This window comes from Uranotaenia lowii, chromosome 3 (genome assembly GCF_029784155.1).
Source record: "Uranotaenia lowii strain MFRU-FL chromosome 3, ASM2978415v1, whole genome shotgun sequence".
NCBI lineage: Eukaryota > Metazoa > Arthropoda > Insecta > Diptera > Culicidae > Uranotaenia > Uranotaenia lowii.
This window is the reverse complement of record NC_073693.1, coordinates 230,555,054-230,567,535: the sequence shown is the minus strand read 5'-3', so window position 1 is coordinate 230,567,535 and position 12,482 is coordinate 230,555,054.

Genomic DNA, 12,482 nt, shown 5'->3' with positions numbered 1-12,482 from the left:
ACACCAGGCAGCCAGCGAACCGAGCACTGTGCGTGTGAATGTAGCAAAAGCAACAACAAAACATCCTTCAAATTCAATCCCTTCAATCCACCGGCAAACAACCACGGCCGAGCTGTGCGTGTGTATGCAGTAAAAGCAACAAAAAAAACATTCCTTCAATTCAATTCGCCGGCAAACAACCACGGCTAAGCTGTGCGTGTGTATGTAGCAAAAGCAACAAGAATATATTCCTTCAATTCACCGGCAAACAAGCACCGGCCAAGCTGCCCGGCTTTAGCAGCTGTGTATATGTAGCGTGTGTATGTAATAGCAGGCAGTAAGCAAAGCACAGTTCTCATTCAATGGGTTTCCCGTTTCCCTCCACTCCCGTTCCCTTTCCCGTTTCCATCGCAAGACAAATGAATACCTTTGAAAGGAGGCCAAACGCCGGGATGCCACTGTCGTGCGTTTCTTTTGTGATTGATCGGTGGCAGAATGCCTCTGACAAATATCCCTCTTCCTGCATGAAGCTCAAATAGTACACTGGTTAAGATGTCGGTCTGGCAAGACCATTTAGTTAGTGATTTGAGTTCGATTCTCCCTACGGGCGCTGTAGTTTATATTTTTATTTTTTTGTTTCTGGGATGAATTATCCAATAGGAACGAAATCCCATAAAATGTTTTTCTTGTTTTGCTTGAATGTAGTGGTCATGCATCATTTTAGTTGGGAGCCGAGTCCTTATGCCAGTTACGGTTTTTCAAACATATCATTTTCGGCACAGTGCACATTTCAGCGCAATTATCGGCACAGAGATGTGCTAAATAGGCATTGGATTTTTGCAACCTCTTCTATGGTAGCAGTGATGAATACCACCGTAAAAAAAGTTTGCCCATTTTGGAAGTCCAATAACTTTTTTGTCTTAACTCTTATCGATATGCAGTCTTGGGATGAAATGTTTTTCATAATTTAGGCTTTAAGAAAACCCGTTTTTGAAAGAAATTGGCCGACGGGAACCAAAGTTATTGATGAAAAACTGGTTTTTCATGTTTCTCCCGAACAAAATGTCTCAAAATCCCATACAAACTTCAGGCTCGTTGAGCGACCCCTTCCCGTGATCCGATCTGGCCCAAATTTGGCAGAAGATCTTGTACTAGGCCTAGGATCAGTTTTAGCCTGCAGCGCATAACTTTTTCAAAAGTCGGGTCATTTGGGGCACTCTAATGCGCATTTAGGAAGACTTCCCCCCTACTGGTTTTAAAAATTTGAAACATGCCACATTTTCCTTAACACGAAAATTATTCGAAAAATATTGAAAAAAGTGATCAATATTACCCCGGATTAGGGTACCTTGTTTAAGACCTAAAATAAATTTTAACCTCCAGTGCATAACATTTTACAGGTTTTAAAATTCACATACAATTGGGGCACTATAATGCACATTTTACCCGCTATGCACATTTAGGATCACTTCCCCCTATGGGAAAATGGGATATTTTGTTCTGAAAAAAAAAAATCAATTTTTTATCAGTAGAAACTAGCATGCTCATGGTTTTTGTGCCAATTTATAAATTCTTTGCAGGAAATTTTCCGCTGAACTGCTTCCGTTATTGATAGTACTGGATCTGTGAAGTAGATTAATTGTAAAATAAATCAATCTAAACCTCTTCTTAAAGTCATAGTGTTGCCCTAGGTGTGGAATTCCAAGTAACTACATAAGAAACGTAAAAAATGAGGAACCTCAACACGTTTGACAGAAGAACTGGTCCGCTGTGCCGTGAGATGGTGGCGTTAACAAATGTATTAACGGCTCTTGCGCGGTCGGCCAACGGCGTTGAGGACCAGAAACGTAAAAAAAAGGAAAAGGTCAAGGCTTGCTTGACTTTTTTTTTTTCTACTCCGGTTCTTGTCTACATCACAGAAACTCTCTTTTATGGTGTTTTTTTTTGTTTTTAATCCACCTCACCGTCATCATTCGTACACCCATAGAAGAGGTTGCAAAAATCCAATGCCTATTTAGCAAATCTCTGTGCCGATAATGCGCTGAAATGTGCACTGTGCCGAAGACGGTATGTTTGAAAAACCGTAACTGGCATAAGGACTCGGCTCCCAACCAAAATGATGACCACTACATTCAAGCGAAACAAGAAAAACATTTTATGGGATTTCCTTCCTATTGGATAATTCATCCCAGAAACAAGAAAATAAAAATTAAAACCACAGCGTTGTAGTGAGAATCGAACTCACATCACCATTTGTATCGTCTTGCCAGTCCGACATTCTAACCAGTGTACTATTCGAGCTTCATGCAAGACGAGGTAAATTTGTCATAGGGTTTCTGTTACCGATCAATCACAAAAAACGTACAACGGCGGCTTCCCGGCGTTTGGCCTCCTTTCAATGCATTCCTTTGTCTTAAGATGGAAACGGGAAAGGGAACGGGAGTGAAGGAACGGGAAACCCATTGAATGAGAACTGTGCTTTGCTTACTGCCTGCTATTACATACACACGCTACATATACAACAGCTGCTAAAGCCGGGCAGCTTGGCCGGTGTTGTTTTGCCGATGAATTGAAGGAATGTTTTTGTTGTTGCTTTTGCTACATACACACGCACAGCTTAGCCGTGGTTGTTTGCCCATGGATTGAATTGAAGCAATGTTTTTTTTGTTGCTTTTACTGCATACACACGCACAGCTGGGCCGATGTTGTTTGCCGGTTGATTGAAGGGATTGAATTAGAAGGATGTTTTGTTGTTGCTTTTGCTACATTCACACGCACAGTACTCGGTTCGCTGGCTGCCTGGTGTTGGCCGGTATTTATTTCCATCCTTCTTCGGCTTCTGATGCGATGGGGAGGGACGCGAAAACGTTTTTATTTTGTTTCATTCAGACATACGCAATTCGGTTGCGCTCGGAAGTTAATGCCGGTGGGCGCAAATCGAATCAGTGCCGGTCGCGTTATCTTCTTGTACCAATGATGCTATGAAATTGACTACACGCTATTGGCACAGAGGCTGAATTTTGGGTGTATCGTCGTAAAAATGAACACGTGTTCACACAACTGCAATAAAAGTGTTTTTTTTTTCTCGAGTGCATCTGGAAACGCCCCCAGTGCAAATGGCCTGAAGGAAAGGAACATTACATGCTCTCTAAACTGTTCATTCTAGATTATCGTTCGGTAGAAAATTTCTTTTCGTCCATGTCCATGTGATGTTAGCGGAAAGATAAGTGGAAAGACACTAGACAATATATAAAAGAAATAGAAGATGAACATTGATAAATCGAAGATCGTTCCGGTATGTCAAATCCAAACCCTTCAGGACTTGTCAGCATCTGCCGTTTTGCTTGGTTGGCAAAATAGCAAAGTTGGTTGGTATCTTCCTCGTATAGGCTTGCCATCTGCTTTTCACGACGATGACCTTTGCATTGGATGGTTTTTTTTCGACGCTATAGCTTCATTCAGAGAGCACGTTGAATGGGGTCGTCCCAACGAGGTTTTACGGCAACTCGAACTGCGAAAGTTGCACTTGTTGTTAGTGTCGTCGCTGCTTAAGCATGGTCGAACAACAATGACTGCAGCAGAAAAAAATGTCAGGTTATGTAACATTTTGGATCGGTTGAAAGCCCAATTTTTGTTCTCATTTGAAAGTATAACTATGAGAATTCTGCATGAAATAACCATATTCTCGGATGAAAGCATGGATAAGTAAAAGATTTTTTTCTTTTTTTAAAACATCATTTATAAAACTAAAGTAATATCAGTCTTACATAATAAAAACTGATATTGAATCAAATACAGGAGGGGAAGGAAACCCAAATAAATTTTATCCAGAAGTTGCATAACTTTCAATATGAATAACATAGAGTTAGTTTACAATGCAGCCTGAAGTATGTATATTAGGGTGTCCCAAATTTGCATAATTTCTGGGAATCTGGGGGCTCACCCTCCAAATGGCCGACTTAAAAAATCATGTTTAGAGGTTCCGCAAGGGCTATATTTTTTGAATTTTGTTTGGATTAAATACTACACGTGAAAAATGAACCAAATCCGTATCAAAACAGGAAATAAGCAAGTTATTTTTAAGAAAAAAAATTTTTTGGTCCAAAATTTTGTATTCAACTGTGTACTTCGCGAAAAATATTTTTGATACCATTACCATCAAAAGATGCGGATTGTTGTGCACTTTAATTTGCTGTACAAAACATGTTGTTTGTATCATCGTGTGAAGAGCTATTCACGGTTTAATCCTTAATAAAAATCACAATTAAGGTTATTTTTATTTTATTTATCAAATTCGTTTTATTACTTACCTACTTTTAAATCAAAACACTTGCAAAAAAAAACTTAGATGGTTTAATGGAATCACCCAAAAGCTATATGCCAAATATGAGCTGAATCTTACAACGGAAAAGGAATAAATAAAAGGGATGCACTGAATCTCAAGTGTGAAAAAGATTCTGAGACATTTTGTTCTGAACAAGCATAAAAACTGTTTTTTTTATCGAATATTTTATTTCTTTAATAATCGATTGCTTAGTTATGAAGTGGTGATTTTATTTAAAATTTCAATTTAGATTAACATTTCATCTGAAGACTGCAACTCGATTGGACTTTAAGTGAAAAAGTTATGACTGTTTAAAGATTGTATTTTGGTCGCAAATTGTCCAGTAAAACGCAATGAGTAAAATGTACTCATTGCGTGTTAAAATACAATTTGCCACCAAAATACATTCTTTGAACAGCCATAACTTTTTTGTTTTAAGCCCAATCAAGTTGCAGTCTCACGTGAAATGTTAGTCTTAATTCAAACTTTAATAAAATCAACATTACTAAGCAATCGATTGGTAAAGAAAAAAATATTTGATAAAAAATCAGTTTATATGCTTGTTTAGAACACTATGTCTCAGAATCCCCTTTCACACTTGAGATTCAGTGCAACCTTTTTCCGTTGTCAGATTAAGCTATAAATTTGGCATCTAGCCTTCTGATGATTGCTGTAGACCATGCAAGTCTTTTTTTGCAAGTGTTATGATTTTAAAGTAGGCATTAATTAAGACGAATTGGATAAATTAAATTAAAAAAAAATATCCTAAATTGTTATATTTATTGAGGATTAAACCGTAAATAGCGCTTCACAAGATAATACAAACAACATGTTTTGTTCAGCAACGTTAAAGTGCACAACAATCCGCATTTTTAATGGCATTGATATCAAAAATACTTTACGCTAGGTACACATTTTGGTCAGTTTAATACAAAATTTTTGTAGCAAAAATAAATTATTTCTGGAAAACAGCTTGCTTATTTTAAATTTTGATAGAGATTTGGTTCATTTTCCATTTTTCACGTGTAGTATTTAATCCAAACAAAATTTAAAAAAAAAATGAAATATATAAATTTTGTGAAAACTTTTGCACCCAGAATTTATTTAAAATCAAATGGAAAGTGGACTTTTCAAAGATCGCGCTTGTGGAATATCTAAGCATGATTTTTCTTAGTCGGCCCCATACAAAAGTTTGTTCTCCACACCCTAATCTACCATTTGGAGGGTGAGTCCATAGATTCCCAGAAATTATGCAATTTTGGGACACCCTAATGTACATACCTACTTAGGAATGGAAATGGATGAACGGTGAAAATTTTACATCAGATTTATAGAACCGACCATTTGACATTGTGTTGATTGGCCAAAAGTATAAATAGATCTGTGTGAAATTTCAGCTCAATCGGACTAGATTTAGGGGCCGCAAAGGGCTCATAGTGTCGATTTCGAAAATCACCTAAAAGGAAATTAGAGGAAATTGGAGAAATCTCAAAATTGCATTTGATGCCAAATTATTTGAAAATGCATCAGAAAACGTGATCCAAAATTATTTAAAAAAGAGCCCGAGCTGGTTAATTTATAATTTTTATACAATGTTCAATAATTGGCTTGAAAATAAATCTGTTGCTGATTTAAACCACATGTTACCAATTAAAAAATTTAGTTGGCTCCTCTTCACCACAATATAATTGAAACGAAAAAATTTAATAAAATGAAAATAGCAAAAGATATGCAAAAAATGAAAATAAATTATTCAAAAAAATAGAAAATATAGTTCATAAATTATAATTTCGAAAAATGAGGCGTTTGAAGTCAAGAGTCTACGTACAAATATAATCATATCGATCGATTTATGTCAAATAATTCTTCATAATTAAACCTTTTGCTATAAGTTTTAGAGTTTTAGAACTGCAAAAAGTTTTTTGATCGAATTACAGCTACAACTTTCCAAAGAATAAATTGAAAATTCTCAAGACTAAGAACTCGAAACGCGTTTATCGTTATTAGTTTTTTTTGCACTCATTCTTCTTTGGCTTTAGGGGTCTGCTATGTAATTTAAAAAAAATTCTTAGCAAATTAAAAAAAAATGTACAATGTCATATTGTTATTTTTGTCTTTTTTGTCATTTTAATTTTCCTTTCTTATGAGAAATTACGTTTAAATGTCTTTTCTAACAATGAAAAGGTTAGGGTGAATTGAGATTTAAATAAATTCTTGAACATTCTATTCTACCGGAGGTCCAGAAAATCGATAAGCGATCAATTTATATATGTAGGTGTGTACATTAGACTGCCCCATATTAACCGACTTTTGAAAAAAATATGCGCTGCAGGCTCCAATTGATCTCAGGCCTAGTATAAGGTTCTATGCTAAATTTGGGCCGGATCGAATCACGGGAAGGGGTCGCTCAATGAGCCTGAAGTTTGTATGGGATTTTTAGATATTTTGTTCGGGAGGAACATGAAAAACTGTTTTCCATCAATAACTTTGGTTCCTTTGGACCGACTTCTTTTGATTATTATTTTATCCTAAAGTGAAAACCATGACAAAATAATTAATTTTACGGCTATATCGGTGAATTTTTATGTTCTCTTAGTGAGAATATTTCAAGATTTTGAAAATTATAGATGAATAGAAGAAGATTAGAAAAAAAAATATGACAAATATTATCTCAGTTCTTTATCATTGAATTTTAGCAATAAGTGACCAAGTTACATGCATTTCCAATTTAGAGTCCCCTGAATACCATCCTTAAGAAATGTTATTCCATTTTTGAAATTTATTAACATTTTTAGCTTAACTTTAATAAAAATGTGGGCTTCAGGTGAAATATTTGTCATAGCTTAAACTTAAGGAAAGTATTCAAAAGAAATCGATCCATAAAAACCAAAGCTAATGTTGATAAACTGGTTCCTCACGAACAAAATGTCTATAGATCCCATACAAACTTCAGGCTTGTTGAGCGCCTTCCCGTGGTCCGATCTAGCCAAAATTTGGCATGGGAGCTTGTACTAGGCCTACGAACAATTTTAGCCTGCAACGTATATCATTCCACAAGTTTGAAGTTTCCCATACAAATTTGGGGCACTCTAATTTACACGGATGAGCAATACACGGTTCGAAATATCTTGACGAGACAAGAAAAAGTGGATGGACTGTTTCTGAAGGGCAATGTACCTAACGCTCTTCTAAATTCTAAGAATAAAATTTTATCGGGCTTATCTGAGGAATCGCTCCCTAATTCTGCGTAACATCGGATTTGAAAACGACAGTTGTGTTTTCATCAATGAAAATCTGGCTCAACATGCGAGAAAGATTAGATTTGAGGCGATTAAATTGAAGAAGATGGTTGCCCTACAAAATGTGCAGACGAGAGATGATACTGTATTTGCGAAGCTGACTGGTTCATCCGTGTTCACACCGTTTCATCGAGTTGATCAATTGCCCGGCCAATGTCATCAAACCCTTCCTTGAAAGCTATTCTTGTCCTTCCCAATTATTCCTTTGACTCCCATCCTAAAATCCTTCTGACTCCGTCCGCTCCTAAAAGTTAAAACGAAATACGCTTTTACCTCTCCTTGTAAAAACCCTTCTCCTTTCCCACAATATTCCTGTGAATCCATCCTTTAGTTATCCATGTATCCATGTCCTTCCTGAAAGTCTGTAGCTGATGTTGCTGATTGGATCCTGCTGATGCTGTTCCAGACCGTTCTGATTATAGAAGCGTGAGATATTGCACAACTGCGCTTCCCACAACACGCGGTATGATGATAATAATATTTTCTCAAGTTTGTAAAATCCCTGCTCAAAATAGTTCGTTTGAATGTTGTTTTTTTTTTCTCTTTATACTTGTACACCCCTGATAGTTTCATACGATTTTTTTTCATTTGTTATCAAAAATGGCTTATACTCCAATTTTCATACCACTCACATTAGCTTTAAGTTTTGCCGAGACGCTCTTTCTGTTCTTTCTCATCACAACTTTTTTCATTGACAATGGTTAGTCCTCCTTTTAACGATACCTCTTTACATATAACTAAGACTGTTTTAAATGCTGCAATGAGTAACAACTTGATTTATATTTGCCATACCAATGTCCAAAGTCTCTGTGCTCGCCATATGACCAAATTTGAAGAACTCAAGATTATTTTTTATGACAGCAAAGCAGATGTTTTTTGCATGACCGAAACTTGGATGAATGATTCAATTCGCAATTCCCAAGTACATATCGATGGTTATTATATTCTTCGCAATGATCGAAATCGTCATGGTGGAGGAATTTGTGTTTACATTCCAAGCAACCTGAAACACAAAATCCTTAAAAAATCTTCTATCCATGTGGATTTTATTTGTTCTTTGGATTTTTTTTATTTTTGAATGATCTATAGGCTCAACTCGAATCTTGATTGGTGTCAATTACAGCCCCCCAAGAAATGAATGTTCCGAAACTCTCGTGAACCATGTTCAAGAATTCGGCCTTAATTATGAACATACATTTTTTATATGTGACTTTTACACAGATCTTTAAAAGCGATCCTCCAATTCTCAGTGATTAGCAGAATCTTTACAGTCGTTATCGTTTGATAGCGTAGGTACAGAAACAAAGCCCACTTTCTTTCACAATACTGGTTCCTCTTTACTCGATCTTTTACTGACTAATTCATCAGAATTTGTATACAAGTTTAATCAAGTTACAATTCCCGGAATTTCTCACCACGACCTTATTTTTTTCACACTCAACTTTGTACGCGATGATCCAGTTACAGGATACTGGTATCATGATTAATCGAACTATGATTTCAATGGTTTGAATTCTGCGCTGGAAGAATTTAGCTGTGAAAGTTACACTTGTGTAAAAGACCCTGATATAATATTAAACACGCTGATCATAGAGCTCAATCGTATTCATGAAAGGTTTTTTCGTTTTAAGTTCAGAAAATTGAAGAAAAATCCTTGCAATAAATCCTCAGAAAACTTATCATTATTCAAACAACTTTGAAATCGAACGAACACTTTAATTCAAAATGCAAAAAGAGAAATCGACAAAAAACTTGGTCTGACTAAAAGATCTTCTGAATCTTATCAAAAAAGTAACTTCTCGGCTGATGGAATAAACTCCTATTTTTTTACAAATTTTACCGACTGCTCAAGTTAATTTACAGCTCCTCATAGATCAAACGGATTTAAATTCAGGCTCGTTGAAGATTATGGAATATTTAATGCCGCGTATTCTATAAAGTCAAATGCAACTGGATTTGATAACATTCCAATAAAGCATATTCAAATTGTTCTTCCGAAAATTCTCCCTTTTCTAAAACATTTATTTAACTCTATTATCATATGTTCCAAATTTCCTACTGATTGGAAAACATAAAAAATAATACCTTTGCTTAAAAAATCTAGTTGCGATACGATTTCTAATTTGAGACCTATAAATCTACAGTGCTCTTTATCAAAAGTTTTTGAGAAGATCGTCAAGGAACAAATATCTATCCACGTAAATCAAAATGGACTCTTAAACGAATTCCAATCTGGTTTTCGTAAAACGCATAGCACTGAAACTGCTTTAATGAAAGTATATGACGATATTTCCAAATGCATTGATAGAAAAGGGATAGCCGCGTGTTGTATAACAAACTAGTTTCGTCATTTTTATTCAGTTCATCTGCAGCAAATATAAACAGATCATATCTGGATGGTCGGAAACAAGCAGTTTTTTATCAGAATAATCTATCTGGATTTGAAAATATTAATCAGGTGTTCCGCAAGGATCGGTACTCGGTCCTATTTTTTATTTTCAATGTTTATAAATGATCTCCCACTCGTTCTTTCACATTGCTCGGTCCATTTGTTTGCCGATGATGTACAATTGTATTTTTGCAACTATGGCAAATAGAATCGCACTGATTTGACTCTTAAAATTATTCAGGACCTTCTTAGCTTATACAGATGGTCAGAAAATAACTTGTTACCTATAAATGCATCCGAAACTCAAGCCGTCCTGATTGATAAATCGAAGCGTTCCTATGTACCATCAGATTTAGTTTTGAATTGCGAAACACTGACTTTTGTTGACAAAATTAACAACCTTGGTGTCATTTTCGATCATAGTTTTAATTGGGGAATGCAAATTAAACATCAGTGTGCTATAATTTATTGTACTCTCAAGCAGTTGAACACCACAACAAGATTCTTAGATGAATCTAAACTCAAACTCTTTAAAACAATCATCTTACCCCACTTCACACGAGGTTTTAACCAATGCCTGCTGTTTTAACCAATGCCTCAGCTTCTTCCCTGGCAAGACTCAAAGTGGCTTTGAATGCCTGTGTCAGATATGTATTCAAACTTTCTAGGTTTTCCAGAGTAACTTACTTACAGAAACATCTTCTCGACTGTTGTTTTGATAAGTTTTATCAGTTCCGTTCTTGTATGGTCATGCACAACTTGATTACTAGTGGTACACTTCTGTATTTAAGATCTCTACTTAAAACACTTCGAAACTCACGCTCTTCCAGCTCTCAAATACCTAACCATAGCTCCAGTTACTATAATTGCTAATTTGTGGTAAGAGGTATCGTTAACTGGAATCAACTACCCAACGCTATCAAGAATATTATAAACAGAGGAAGTTTCAGAGAGAGTTTTTTTTGGCAAAACTGAACAGTTAAGTTAGGGTATTTTTACATTTAATAATAGGTACAGAAACAGTTATTTCCATTTTTTTTTTCTTATATCAAACGAATTATTACTAACATGTAACAAATTAAAAGATTATCAATCTTACGTTGCATTAATAAAGAATAAATGAATAAATAAATAAAAATAAAAATAAGAAAAAGTTGTTATGGGAACAAGTAAATCGACCGTGGGAGAAAAAGTTATTGACTGAAGAATTTGTATTATTTCGATGAAAAGTGTGGCTTTTTTGATCGAAATTTCCCCGAGTGACGTTCAATGACATTTTATCATGACATCACCAGCAGCAGTTCACTTCCGCTAAATAAAATTTGTTTAAGGTTCTTGGAGAGCTCACTGTTTCCTTTGAGGACATGACTACGCTTTTAGTACAGGTAGAAAAATATCTAAACTCTAGACCAATAACAGCTTTGACGGATGATCCAGATAATCTCGAACCTCTTACACCGGGACATTTCTTCATTGGCGAGTCGTTCCAACAGTTGCCAGAAAAGAATAAGAGCGAGATACTTTTTCCATGGTTGAACCACATCCTTACAGAATAGACTTCAACTTTTTTGACACAGCAAAGACGTTCGAAGAGATGGAGGTCGTCGATTGAAATCAAGATTGGATAGTTGGTGATAATCGAAGACGATAATGTACCCACGAGTCTTTGGAAGATGGGTCGAGTAGAGCGAGTGTTTCCAACTTCATCTGTTGTTAGAGTCAGCATAAAATTCGCGAAGCTGAGAGTTATCACGAATCAAAGTTGATCGCAATCATCAAAGCTCACACGAAATTACAGAATAAATGATTGGTGGATAACTACTAGAAAACTGTACCGTACCCACCAGGAATCCATGGTCAGACCAATAAAGTCCACTCAAGGTTTTCCAAGCTAAGAGGTATCCTCCAAGATCAGGTATCCTCATTCTCCCCTTCATCTTTTGAGGATTTGATGGCTTGCATCTTACAAATGCTAAAACCACCCATAGAAAACGTTTTAGTTGTGCCGTGACCAGGATTCGATCTCATGACCATTGGTTTGAAATGCATAAAGGCTATCCTCAATACTTATTCTTGGTGTATTGTAGTGTTACCAGCTCATATCTTCTGAAGGCAGCTTTTAAGCTCTTCTTCCTCTTTATTTGATTTTTTTCATCCAATTCAATCAGTAGCATCGAAAAACTTCCGAAGACAATCAGTTGAAATTAAATTAAACAACCCAATCTAGGCAGGATAAATTTTTAATTTCTATCTTAATCCAACTTTGAATCCGTTTTTTTTTTCAATTTTTAACGAACACCGTAACAAAAGCAGAAAAAACCCGCTATTCTCACAGTAATCTTTTTTTTTGCACTGATCGAAACCGCATTTTACCTCCCTAAAAATCAACCCCCCAACAGATTTTAGAGAGTAGTTGAAAAAAATCGTGATGGTGTAGGGGAAAAATCACGAACACCGATCGCTATCATCAAATTTGCTTAATTAAGCTAAC